Genomic DNA, 14,761 nt, shown 5'->3' with positions numbered 1-14,761 from the left:
GTTCTATGCTACCTCCGTTTGCCGCGGTTTGGGCACGATGAAGCATGTTTTGAAACGAGCGTCTGATCATATCAGGAGTGACAAGTTCGAAGGCTACAATTATTCGGTGACGCAAATCTTCGATGTTCTCAACGGGCGTCACGTAAACTTGTGCTTTGATGAACCCCCACAAGAAAAATTCCCTCGAAGTTATGACCGCAGACCTCGCAAGCCATCGAACGTGACCGTTCCTGCCAACCCAACGCTGAGGGAACTCGTTAAGATTCTCCACTACACATCTAGGTACGTAAGGGTGATGCGCCGTCATGTCGGTACCACATCTGTCTGCAAGCTTCCAGCGGAATATCTTTTAAAGCGTCTGCTATTTGGTTCTGCAAAAGCGCCAAGTAGCGTTGTCCATTAAGACGAGCTGGGAGGAAAAATGGGTCAATAACTCGATCCCCGAGCAAACCCGCCCACACACTCAGTCGGACATGTTGTTGGTGATAGTGGGAAAAACCCCAGTGAGGATTTTCGTCACACCACATGTGGGTGTTTTGATGGTTGAAAGGCCCATCTCTCCCAAAGGAACACTCGTCGGTCACCAGCATTTGATTGATGAAATTTGGGTTCTCATCAGACATGGTTATTAGCCAGTTGCAGAAATAAATCTACTTTCCATATCTCCTTCGTGCAGAGCTTGTTGGGGGGGTCGCTCGATACGGATGGAAGTTGTGATTGAGAAGAGTGGTCCACGCGTAGTTCGTCGATAATCCGAGATCGTCGCTTGCACCTCTGACGCTTGCTCGAGAATACGCAACAAAATAGGTTAGAACGGTGTTTTCCATGTTGATGTTTTGACGACCTGGTCCACGAAATTTGGGATTGACGTTTCCTTAAGTTTGAAAGTCACGAATAGCTCCAAGAACGGTGTTGTGGCTTGGTCTTCTATCTGGATATCGAACGGTGAAAATTTACTAACGCTATGCACGTTACGATTGGCTTCACCATAAAATAACTCGACCATAAAAGCACGCTGATCACGAGAATAATCATGTTGATTAGACTCAATAAACGTCAGTGAATGGCTGATAACAAAAAGCTTTCACATTAAATACTAATTGAAAACTTGACCTTTGTGCGTAGTTGACCTACTGATACGTTTTTAGGCCTACTGTAGGCCTAAATTGGCGTTTTGGTAAATTACATGTACTTATTTTAAGGAATTTAATCTGTTAACCAGATTTCTTTCATTTACGTACAAAAATGCGACAGCTTTTTTTTTCATCAGCTCATATCTCCTTGAAAAAGTATTATTTTCCAATGAAACCAATTTCTTTGAACATTTTCGACAGCACTCTACAACTTTCTCATTGAAACGTTTTTTCTATATAGCACCTACTGGTGAAAAAATATTTTTTACATAAACCCAAAATTATTTCCGATTTTTCTAAAATTTAGAATTTAAAGCGATTCCAGGCTAGAAATAAAACCCTGAAAATTTCGCAACTCTATCTCTTTCAGTTTCTGAAAAAAATGCCCAGTCAGAGCAATTCAAAACACCCTGTATATATAAGTAGCCCTTTATAATTTTTTGAAATTGGAGCCCAAAAAGTTAATCATTTCAATAAACGTGTTCACGTTTCGCCATTTTATTTCCAAAACCAGGTAACTCTAAAAATTATTTTTGCCTAAAAATTAGTTTAAATTAACGCGTTCGCGTTTCGCTACCTTATTTCCAAAACCAGGTCACTCGAAAAATTCGGTTTGTCTAAACATTCATTTCGATAAAAGTGTTCACTTTATTTCCAAAACCAGGTAACCCGAATAATAATTTTTCGATAAAATTCGTCTCGGGTTTATTAAGTTAATGTACAAGATGGCTGGAAATTTGTTCAAATTTAAATTTAATATTTGAAATATAGCTAATACATCGGGGGATTGTACGTACTTAAATGTCCGTGACATCTTGTTTGTTTCTCCATTCGCCTTACTAGTTCTCCACATTATCATATGAGCAACTGCTCATTTCTCCACCTGAGCATTACTCCAACGACACATACACTAAGGTTTTAAAGTTGGAGTTGTGGTCAACTGACAATTAAATTGAGCGTCACTGCGTCAGTGGACTAGGAATACTTGGAGAGAATGACTATCATGAGTCGATATTTATTATCCAGGATTTTAAAAATAAAAAGTTTATGCAGGATTGTTTAGTGGATTTTAAATTTTTCATACCCCTCAAATTGTCCTGTAAGTTAATTTATTTATAGAGGAGCTGATAAGTGGGTTACGGTATCTGTTAATTCAATTGTTTAGAATAACTATAAATTTAAAACTTTTAATAAAAGGTTTAAAAGATATCAACCAAGAATGTTGGCTCCCAATGACCCTCACGTTCGAATAGTGAGATCTTTTTCCTAAAACAATAAAATCAGCCTGGTATCTCATTCCTCGCGATTTAAGTGCTCCCCAATAACGTATTTACTTCCCCCCTTTCGTTTCGGGGTACATTAGACCATTCAACATAATCATTGTCCCCAAGTATAAAAAATACTTGATAAATAAATAATTATTGCAAGTTTTAAAGAAACACAATATACTGCATAATGAAAATTCAAAGATACATTTTAAATTCTTTGTAAAATGTAATGAAATATAATTTTCAAACAGGATATATTAATGGTATTTTGTTCAGAGGATTATGGAACATTCATTAAAATACTATCATTGTATTAAACAGAAAGACTATGGTTACAGTACGTGTAACTTTCCAATATATTACATGTTGATACCTTTTTCCTACTTGGTAAACAATATGAAGTGTCATACTCATGCGTATTAGGTTACTTATGATGCTACCCACGATATTTTTCCTGCGGGACCCAAAATAATTTGAGAATGTATCACAAGGAACATACCTAATGCGATAAAGTGTAGGTAATAACAACATTTTTTTTTATATAATTTATCATTCTATGCAATCACTATAAAAATGTAAATTGCGTTTTCTAAAAACAATTTTATCATAATTTTGAAAAACAAATTACCCTACTCGGGCAGTGCCTCCTCCTATTTCATAGTTGAGGGCCTCTCTGCCCCCACCCCAAATTATACGTAATCAAAGGCTTGTAGGTTTTCTTAGGACTGAAAGAAATCGATGGTTCTTTAATTTTCGGCGTTGTCTTAAATAATAACTAATTCATAAAGCAAAACACGAAAAAAGAACGGAGGGGAAACGGAATAATTAGACGATAAGTAAAACCATAAGTGTATAATATTGTGACATAAGGTTGGAGAAAAATAAAACGGACAGAAATCCTACATGGGATAGCGAAACGGAACAGAATCGGACGGAAAAGGTTGGAGAAAAATAAAACGGACGGAAACAGAAGTAAATCCTACATTGGGTAGCGAAACGGAATAGAAAAGGTTGGAGAAAAATAAAACGGACAGAAATCCTACATGGGATAGCGAAACGGAACAGAATCGGACGGAAAAGGTTGGAGAAAAATAAAACGGACGGAAACAAAAGTAAATCCTACATTGGGTAGCGAAACGGAATAGAAAAGGTAGTAGGGTCTTCGAGCGGGTCCCAAAACAGTACAGTGGAAGGCCGCCACCCGGGTGGTGAACGTACAAAGGCAGGGTGGTGCTGGGTGGTGAACTAGCAACGCTAGATCACCACTGGTGGTGAATTGTAGAAGGCAGCCATCTTTCTGTGTATTAATGGTTGACGGTCAGCTCTTTACCCACCTCCGGAAAAGAAGGGCTATGATCCTGATTGACAGTCCCCGCTTTCAAGAACTAGTATAGCTAAAACATCCCTGGTGGTGAACGTGTAACGCTATAGAGAGTGGTGCACAAGAAAACGTAAAGACTGTACCCCGGAAAGGTTTATAGAAGGTAGCAGCCTTTCTCTGTATTAATGAATTCCTACCGAAAAGAAGAGTTTTAATCCTGATTGACGTTCCCCGCTTTTTCACCGCCTGTATGAAGCGCGTACGTTTCTCCGATACTATTGTACACGTTCTACCGTACGAAGACCGTGTAAACTACGAATTGAGAAATAAACAACATTTTATTATGCAACTTAGATTTAAATTTGAACCACTGATTTCCCCGGTATTATTAAAGAGGCGAATGAGTGGTGGTGAATGTTATAGCGGTGGAGCGAAATCCATGGGTTATCCGCTGTGGTGATGTAAATACCATGACGCAATAATTGAGTATATAAACTCGAGCGATCAGTGGATATGCTTTCAAACACGAAAATCCAAGTCAAGAAGAATAACCCGACAAGAACTATGTAAGTATAATTTTATATTTTAGTCCTCTTTCTCGGAGGGTAATGTATTTACTTTTGAATTATAGGCATAAGAAATCAATAGTCATTGATTTTGAATTCTTTGACGGGCGGACCGAAGATGAGAAGCCGGAGAAAATAGTGAAAGAAGCGTCAGCGTGCTCGGCCGAAACTACACCCCGGGTCGCATCGTGGGTTTTCCTGCCGCCGTACCCCCGAGCTGACCTCCCTTCCCGCACTCAACGACAGAACACGTGGGTTGAGAAGAACATACACGGCCTTGGTTGGGACTATGGTTTCACCCCGTACAACAAATTGGAAGAATGCATGCGAATGGCTACTCACGGCTATGACCGCGTATTTTGTAAAGGCGAGGAGAAATGCGTATTTTTATTAGAACTAATACACCGCGAAGTGATAGACTTAAATGGTGTAGGGTGTCCGAAGGTTACTGAATTAGACGAAGACGGACCCATGTTTGCGTGTCTTACTCGTCACAAAACGAACTTTTTAAGTAGGAAATATTCATTCGCTCTTGAAAAGAGTACATTATTTTCCGAGTGGCTATATAAAAATATCAATCTTGTAACTGAACAATTATCAGATGAATAAAAAGCAATTTTATTTAGCTCAAAAGTTTTATTTTTATCTTAAAAATATTTTAAAAAAGAATAAAAAAGTACATTTTAAAGAATTAAAAAACATTTTAAAGAATTAAACAACATTTTAAAGAATTGAAAAATATTTTAAAGAATTAAAAAAAAAATATTTTAAAGAATTTAAAAAAACATTTTCAAATTCTAATTGAGTTTGGAAAGTTTTCCAAGGTGGCCCTTGTAATGAATGCACCTAGATGTTGCAATACGGATGCATCTAGAGTGACCAGCATGTTCATCCGCCCTTCCGTCATAAGATGGCGTACATCCCGCCTCCGGATGAGGAACGCCGTTATAGATGTTTGGACGCTAGTTAAGGGAAGTTAAGTTAAGTTAAATATATATATAAACATTATTAGAATAAATACATACGCAAATCCATGGGCGTTTAGCTCTAAATACCCCTCTGGAGGAGGGATATAAAGGCCATCCGCGTTTCGGGAAGGGCTAATATATGAAAGTAATATATATTAAAGAAAATGTATAAATATATGTATATATTAATTATACGTACACAGGGATCATGTTAACGGCGATAATTTCCTCAACTAAATCAAGGATCGCTCTAACATAACATTCGGTTCCTTGGAGACTTGGGGTTAATAGGGATCTGATTAGCAGCATGATTCTAATTAGATATAATTATTGATAATTAAAAAAATGTATATATATATATATTTTTTTTTTCCCATAAATTTTAAATAATTTATATATTTACCCAAAACCATCAATATTTAGAATATTCGCGGGGAATTCCTCAATTAACGAACTGTGTTGATATGGTTCAGGTTCAGGTTCATTTAATAATACCCTAATTATTTAAAATTACGAATATGTTATTTACAAGTAACTTCCATGTCATAATAGTACAAATAAATAAATTACTTACATGTCGTCCTCCTGTAAAATCGTCTTCAATTTCATCCTCCGACTCATCAATACCTTCCTCCAAGTATTCGCTCGTTAATGGAATCCTTCCAACAACCATTTTTATATTGGGTTTGGAACGGAAAGTGAACTTTTGAGCATCCTGGAGCCCCTTTTAAAGAAACCAATTGGATATGCCGGGTTTTGCCTATAGTTGTAAAAATAACGTTCGCAAAGGTTAAGTAGTAAGAAATACCCTAATGACACTATGTATTTTTCGTGTTTTACGATCCATAGATACTAAATATAGGGATAAACTTAAATACCCTAGAGTAAAACTACTGTTGCGGAAAAACCATCAGATATTCGCTAGTTTTCAATGGACAATGAAAGGTTATCTTAATATATTTGCGGTAATCCGTAGTAGTAACCACTCTCCTCGCACTTCCCCAACCTTTTCTCCTTTATGTCAATCATTGACGCGCGTGAAAATTGGAGAAAATTACAAAATGTCCTGAAGAAACCCAGTAACCCAACTAGGCCTCTTAACTTTGGATACGTTACTTTCAACGCATAGTTAAAGAGAGAGAGAGAGAGACATACATCGCAAAATTGCACAATATTGTGTTTGGACGACAAAGTTTATTTTAATATAATTTATTCATAAATATTTTTTGAAGTACAAACAAGAATAGTAACCTAAGCCTACACACAAGAAACATCTTTACTCTACTTTAAATCCAATCAAATCTATTTCCGATATGTAAATAGATGGAAACATATTGCAAAAAAAATCTCTTTTTCTACTTTTAATTGGTAAAATACAATTCCAATATGTAAATATAAGTATAAAAATACGACAAAAACAACTTGCCTATATTTAAAATATGGTAAAATACAATTCTTATACACAAATATAGTCAGAAAGATACTATAAAAACAAAAAAAAATGAAAATAAAATAAAATAAAATTAGTGTGGATAAGATTTGCAAATATCATTTTGAAACTAATAATTTTCACGCTTTATTTAAGTCAAGCAATTACATTAATAAAAATGAAAGACGTTAAACAAAATAATAATTTGTAAATATTGTAAATATTTTAAGACAATAAAGAAATTAAGATATGTTTTAATTAAAACCTCTTTTATTTTCTACAATAGTTACTTTTTATTACTATAAATATTCCAATATTAAATGGGAACCGCTGCCCTAGAAAAAGTGCATTCAGAAAAATTTTATAGACAGAATATTTCACCCGGTGGGGAATTGTACACTAACTCACATACAAACTAAGACGTTAAACAAAATAATATTTTAAGCCAATAAAGAAATTAAGAAATGTTTTAAATAAGATCTCTTTTTTCTACAATAGTCACCTTTTATTTCTATAAATTTTTCAATATTGATATATTATTATTATTATTATGTTAATATTAAATCGCACAATTATCCGGAGTTAAGCCACTCAATGGTAAACAACATTACAAAAAGTTCTAATGGTACTGATTCACGATGTCAATTATTCTAGATTTCGTTTCGAACTGAGAGACTGTTTAAACTAGTTCGCGTGTTTCACTTTTTCTTTTTAGTTTTCTGCTCTCTTCCAACTATCTTGCATTGTTTTTATATCTTTAACTTCATTTCTCAGTACCATTTCTCTTTGACTAGCTTAAATCTCCACTCTTCAATATGCTTTTCCATTTCTGCCAAATGCTTTCTTATTTCTAGCTCATCTAGAAACGTCACATTATACTCTTCCACTATTTTACTCGCTTCTTCAAATGTATTGAAATCCATATGGTTATAACTAACAAAACATAATTAATATAAAAAGTTCAGAAATGCTAAATTTAGGTCGTCTGAAAGACCCTTCTCTCTACTACGTCACAAATGTTTTGTTAAAAATAATGAAATTAATTATGAACTCCATTTAATATCATTAAGTGTCTATATACCAAAGTGGCTCTTTAACCAACATCACAAGCATTTTGATAAAATAAATATATCAAGTTTTAGTATGAGAAACTTATATTTCTCAAGTATTGTAATTGTACATGTGATTCCGTATGAGGACCTGGTAAATTTATATATACGTAACGCTACTCATTTCAAATGGGTATACGAATACGTTAAATTACATTCCGATATACAAATATATATATACTTGACGTTCAATACGTTTAAATAGACTTCCAAAATACAAATATAGATAGTAAAATACTAAAAAAAAAACCCTCTTTCTCTACGTTAAAATAGATTTCATTACGCAAATATAGGTAGAAAAATACTACAAAATCCCCTTAACTTGCCGTTCAATATGTTAAAATACTTTTCCGATACGTAAATATAGGTAAAACATATAAACTCTACTTTTAATACAACAAAATACAATTCTGATATTCAAATATTTAAAAATACTTAATGTACTGAGTTACGTTTAAAAGAACCTTTTGTAATCACGAATTCATCCAATTGTTAATCATAAATTCCATATTAGATGGTGTATGTATGATTGGTAAGACTCTTGTCAGTAAAATACATTTCCAATGTGAAAATATAGATAGAAAAATACTAAAATCCCATTTTAAATTTGATAAAATACATTTCAGATATGTAAATAGGTAGAATAATACTATAAAATTCCTTTTTTCTACTTTTAATACGGCAAAACACAACTCCGATACGCAAATATATACAGAAAATACTAAAAAACCTCTATACTCTACGTTCAGTACGTTAAAATAGATTTCATTACGCAAATATAGTTAGAAAAATACTACAAAATCCCCTTAACTTGGCGTTCAATATGTTAAAATACTTTTCCGATACGTAAATATAGGTGGAAAGATACTATTAAAACATCTAAACTCTACTTTTAATACAACAAAATACAATTCTGATATTCAAATATTTAAAAATACTTATTGTACTGAGTTACGTTTAAAAGAACCTTTTGTAATCACGAATTCATCCAATTGTTAATCATAAATTCCATATAAAGAATAAGACGTGTCATACTTATGTAACAATATTATTAACTAATGGTATTATTAGCTATTTTTACTACATTTATTTACAATGTTTATTAATTCTGTGTTACTATTTACTAAGTTGCGACTAATCGGGCCGATTAGATATTATTGAACCTTGGAATCTATAGCCGACATATTCAGACATTAGAATAATATTAGTTAATTCAAAAGCATTGAATTGGCGGCTTGGCCCGATTCATAAAATCCTATTTGGCTCTGCAAACCTTTTTTCCTTACTTTGGGCTTTTTTTTCGAACACTGCCCATTCCAGACAGCAAGGGCGCCACTTACTCGTTACTGCACCTGACAAAAATATTAAAATAGGGGGACAGTCGATGGAGGGTTTTTTCTATTTAGCATCGAACCCATTTTCTACATTCTCGCAGTTTTCAATTTCAACAATAGCGTGTACTTCTTAACGTCATATGACGGGGGGTCAACGCCAGAATTCCGAACTGACGCCAATGAGTCGCCCCTCCCTTGGGTCTTAGCCGTTTAAGATAGCCAATGCTAGGGCAATTTCGAAGTTTCCTATAATTATACCTCGCTTCGTAATCCTTTCTACAATAATAGTATAAATAGTAGGTTCCTTTCTCATTTCCTTACAGTTTCTTGTCGACTTTTCTCAAGTCTGCGTTTTTCGATTCGTATTTCGGTCCTTCCTTAGTTTAATTTTTTCGTGTTTTTTGCTTTAGCTGTTCATAATTTTTCTCGCCTTCGAAGCAGCTTCGAAGTTTAATTTTTTCGAGTCCATAGTTTTGGAGTTATAGTACTTCGACTATGGCTTGAGTTTTTTTATTCAGTTTCAGGCTTTAAGTTCGCTTCCGTATTTTACAAGATGAACACTTTCTAATGACATACGAAGTTCCACGGTGGATCCTTTTTTTTTTCAAAATGTTCCATTGTGGGGCATTAGCGGTGTTCATTGCCTCCTCGTTTGGCGTATGGCGGTAACTAATTTTGGTTTCGTTTCATTGTTGTCAAACCAAATTAGGCGAAAATGACACGCTCCACACAATTGTTTTTGAGAATCTTTGTAGGTATCAAGCAAGAGCGAAGATTTAAATAATTATTGAAATATTTCCAATATTGTATATAAAATGTAACATCGTAAGCAATAAAAACAGAAAAATGTAAAGAAAATATTTGTGTGTAAGTTATTACAAGTTCAAAAATAAAATAACGCCCTTTTGAAGTTCGGAAGAATGATGTAATTTTTATCGTTATCGTCAGTCGTTACATTTGGATCGCTTTCGCGCGACACAGATGTTTACAGCATAGTGATTATAGCCTACTGTCTATAGTAACTTTAAATAGGTTACCTTGGTAATTCCACCCCCTCCCTCCTTGTTCATACTCCCCGGCAGCCAGCGGGTCCCCACTTCCCACATGCTGAGCTTGACGGTGATGGTTGACAGCTTCTTCACTGTTGATTTTTGTTACCTGCACAAACTAGACATTAGAATTATTCAAACATTTTTATTATTACTAAAATTCGGTGTGAAATAAAAACGAAAAGAACGCTATTAGTTTCAAAACCAGGTATCTAAAAAATATTACTTAAATTTGATAAAAATTTATAACGTAATGCTTTTTAAAAATGGAAAATAATCGATAACTTTGTAACTATACATTGGCCGCTATTTGTAATATTTATATTTTTAGTGTAAAGGAAGTTTGAAAAACGGCAAAAAAGAAAATTCGCGTAAATCGAGTTACCTCAATTTGGAACTAAAACAGTTTTAATATTGGCACAGGCTGGCCATTATATTAATTCCAACTCCTCCCTTTTTTTCTGAAAAAAATTATTATTTAAAAACCGTGAATCTTCGCAATTAGCTTGATCATTTGATGATATGGTTATTTTTGTCGATGTCATAAACAATGGACAAAATCGAAGACGGTTATATGCAAAGATATTGTATTATATTTTACATATACATTAAAAATAATCTTATTATTAACTTGTTCATACCGTCAAATGTGAAGTTTAATTTTTGAAATGTTTGCTCTTCGCGATTTACCGTAAACGAACTCTGTCGTCGTTCACTGTGAATAAAATCCCGGTGTAGGTAGTCAGGAGCGGCGTTAGGGGTAGGCAACACGAGCTATAGCCTACTTTTGTGTTCAAATAGGGGCCCACAAATCGATCTGACGGGGCCACATCAAGTCGATTTTTAAATTCAAATAAAATATGTGATGATAGTTAATACTGTAAAATTTTAAAAACCGCACTATTATCAAATAATAAATAAATTACCTGAATTTGCAAAATTGAATTTTAAGTCAATATATAGAGGGGCCCAATATTGAGGAACAGGGGGCCCACAAATGATAAACATTATCTGACGGGGCCACATCAAGTCGATTTTTAAATTCAAATAAAATATGTGATGATAGTTAATACTGTAAAATTTTAAAAACCGCACTAATATCAAATAATAAATAAATTACCTGAATTTGCAAAATTGAATTTTAAGTCAATATATAGAGGGGCCCACAAATGATAAACATTATTAGCCTACACCTAAGAATCTTCTGGCACCGCCCCTGTAGGTAGTTGCTAAAACTGTCTATTAAATTCTGGAGATTTACAAATGAGTTGGATTAGGGGTTAGTAAATGTCCACTTGTTTTTATGGTACCGATCATTAATTAATATTTTCCTTTAAAGTAGCGCGAGCCACAATCCCCTAAAAATGAAGAAACGCGTACCGCGTAGCCCATTTCACCTGCCAAGTTTGTCAAGACCAAAAGAATGTATACTAGCGCCTATTGTTATAATTTGTGGCTTTTAATATTTAATAAAGCTCTTTTAACACTAAACGGAATATTTGCAGTCTAGTTTATCGTTGGATAAATTCGGAAGAACCTTTGAATTTTATTCAATCGGAGATATCATTAACTCCCGACGTTTAGAGTACCCTTCATTTTATTAATAAAAAAAGTAAATAATAAACCCATAGCCGAGTAATAGTTTAATGTTTGATTTTTGAAATTTTTGCTCGCCGCGCTGTGAGCGATTTGCGTAAACGAACTTTACCGTCGCTCACCGTGATCAAAATCCGCGCGGAGCTAGCGATCAATTCTGAGCGAACTATTCCTTCTCTCGGTAATTTTCCCTCAACTCTGCGTCAGCGCTTTCTACTGAGGGTACTAACGCGTCGCTTAAAAGTGAGGGAACTTACCCGGCGAGGGGGGAATCTCCCTCAGCGGGCCGTCAGCCATCAACGCCAGAGCGAACTATTCGGCGCTCGCCCAGAGGCTTCTCAATTAGAGATATAGAAAATAAACTCGTTTGCCTTGAGTACTCGCTCACTTGAGCAAGCCGTGTTTAAAACTCTATATGCTCTTTTTTCCGAACGCTCGCAATTTTTTGCCCACCTCTGCCAATTACGCCAAAGACAAACAATCAAAGTGCAATCCGACTGTCCGAGCAGCGTACCATCATACTCGCCCCGTTCGTAGCGAATGAAACCCATTTTCTTTTTCCCTTTTACATTCAATGGTTTTTAGTTTCACATCGAATATATATTCGAAGTGACACTATTGCTATGGACGGAATGTCGTTAAGTGTTTTTTTTTTTCAAAAATAATAAACTTTATTTTGGTGCACATGACAACTAGGTCTTCGCACCATACACACCCTGATACAGATACTCAAAAACAAAAGAAAAAAATATATATACAGAAAGATAAAAGTTGGCAGTCCTTTCTACTGTTTTCTTTTTTCCTTTTTTTCCGTTGTGTTTTTAACAAAAAAAAAACAAAAAAAAATGACTATTTATGTCTGCTTTGTATTCTACTTGCGCTTTAAAAAATACTGGCCGCGCGGAAAATAGCACAGATATCAGAAATGATTGCCATGTCTCCGTTTTGGACCGCGGTTTTCACCCCTTGTAGATTTGTATCATATCTGCCTGTGTTTAGGGCATGAAAAAGTCGTTAAGTGTTTGGCGTAGAAAGCGACGACACGGAAGATGGAGCTACAAGCTGCACGCCGAGCTTTGGTAGGAAGTTTGAAATAACGCTTCGCGAATCGTTATATAGTCTTTCTGGGGGGAAGTTTGAAATTAAAAAAAATAATTAAAAGAAAAATAATTAAAAATGTAATAGGATTAGTTTGGTGGGAAGTTTGAATTAGACAATTTCTTTCGATATGCTAGAATAGGATTATAATATTCAGGTGGCGGGAAGTTTTAATTAGATAATTTCTTTCGATATGCTAGAATAGGATCAAAAGGGACGGTAGTCCCTATGCAAGGTCCGGGTATAGAGTAGAGCACCTACCCGAGCACTTGCTATATTATCTCGAGTCAGAATGAAGCCGATTTTACCCCCTCGTATCTCAAAAACTATAGGTCGTATCAAAACAAGTGATGCATCGTTTGAAAGGTTACAGGCACGCGACAAACATATACGAATTCCATAGAACAGGGTTGAGGCGACGTTTCGTAGTAATGGGGCAAAGTAAGGCTTCATTTTTCTTCTTCTTCTTCTTCCATCTTCTCCTCGCAGACCGCTCTACAGCAAAAACTACTGAACCGAATTAAATGCAAGTTGGTATACAGTTTCAAATTAAGCTCCCATTGTGTCCTTCCAAAGTAGAAGTTCATATCTTGTATAGTTCTTGAGCTACGGCGACAAATGTAGAGTTTAGCGAGTCGGTAACGAAACCATAGAGTAATAAACACACAAGAAGTACTAAACCAGAGCGACCAGCGATTTAAAATAATTAATGCAAATGGTTTGAGGGTTGATTCTAGGTGAAAACGTGGCGCTGTGTTCGAAAAAATAGTCTTAAAGGTTAAAATGCCCGCTATAACGGATATACTTGAAAATTATGTATGCAACATATTTATAGGTGGATTGTAGGAAAAAAGGGGCGCTGAGTTCGACAACAATAGTCTTGCGAGTGTCCGGGTGGTGGTTGTCCGCCATAGGGCTTGTCGATAAATAAGTCCAGTTTATGACGTTTATGGGAATATAATTACAGAAATAGATTAAACATTCGAATGCTACTGATTTATAGGTGGTTTATAAGTGAAAGAGGTGCAGTGAGTTAGAAGTGTCTCGCCAGTGTCACACAATGTTGGCGAAAGAGCTAGGCAGTTCTCAATATTCCAAATAGGTAAAAGTTCACTTTCCAATTTTGTTTATAAACATTATTTCCGCTTTGTTCCGATTAAAGGTATTATAATAATTTCACTTCTATTGTTATAAACAAAAAGGCGTACAATCCACCCAAAAATCATTCGGTTAAAAATTACAAGGTCCTTTAAACAAAAACGTCACGTCCTATATTACTCTAGGCCATAAAAGATCTGTAATTATATTCCCATAAACGTCATAAACTGGACTTATTTATCGACAAGTGATGTGCTCTGAAGTAATATGCTAGACCTTGCGCGTCCTAAGTGTTTTACTGAGTTAAAATCCTTTGTACAACCATAAAACATTTCAAAAAGAATGGCTAATATTAGAATCGCAGTGTATCAAATATATTGTTTAGATCGAAATATATTATCTTATTTGTTTAAATTTACTCTTTTACCTTAAAACCATAATTAAATAAAGCAGACAAATTGTTGACTGCAGTAATTACGTCACTGCAGTCAACAACTTGTCTGCTTTCAGTAATTTGCCAGTTTCAGTAGTCGCACCGCCACCTATCGATAATGTACAGAAATGTTCGAGTACCACTATAGTACGGACAGTTTCAGTAATTTTATCGAGTGTTTTTATTTTGCTAGAATGAAAGAAAACTTTAAAGTCGGGAGGTTGAAATGGTCCCGTGATTAGGTAATGCTGCCATCTACATCGTTTTTAGGAACTAATTTTTGATATTTATGCTTGCCTTTCGTCAGCTATGTTGTAAATTTTATGATTTGTTCACTCTTTATACATTCTTAAGAAAAC

This window comes from Leiobunum rupestre, chromosome 6, assembly GCF_980474605.1.
Source record: "Leiobunum rupestre chromosome 6, qqLeiRupe1.1.hap1, whole genome shotgun sequence".
Lineage (NCBI taxonomy): Eukaryota > Metazoa > Arthropoda > Arachnida > Opiliones > Sclerosomatidae > Leiobunum > Leiobunum rupestre.
This window is presented reverse-complemented; position numbering follows the sequence as displayed.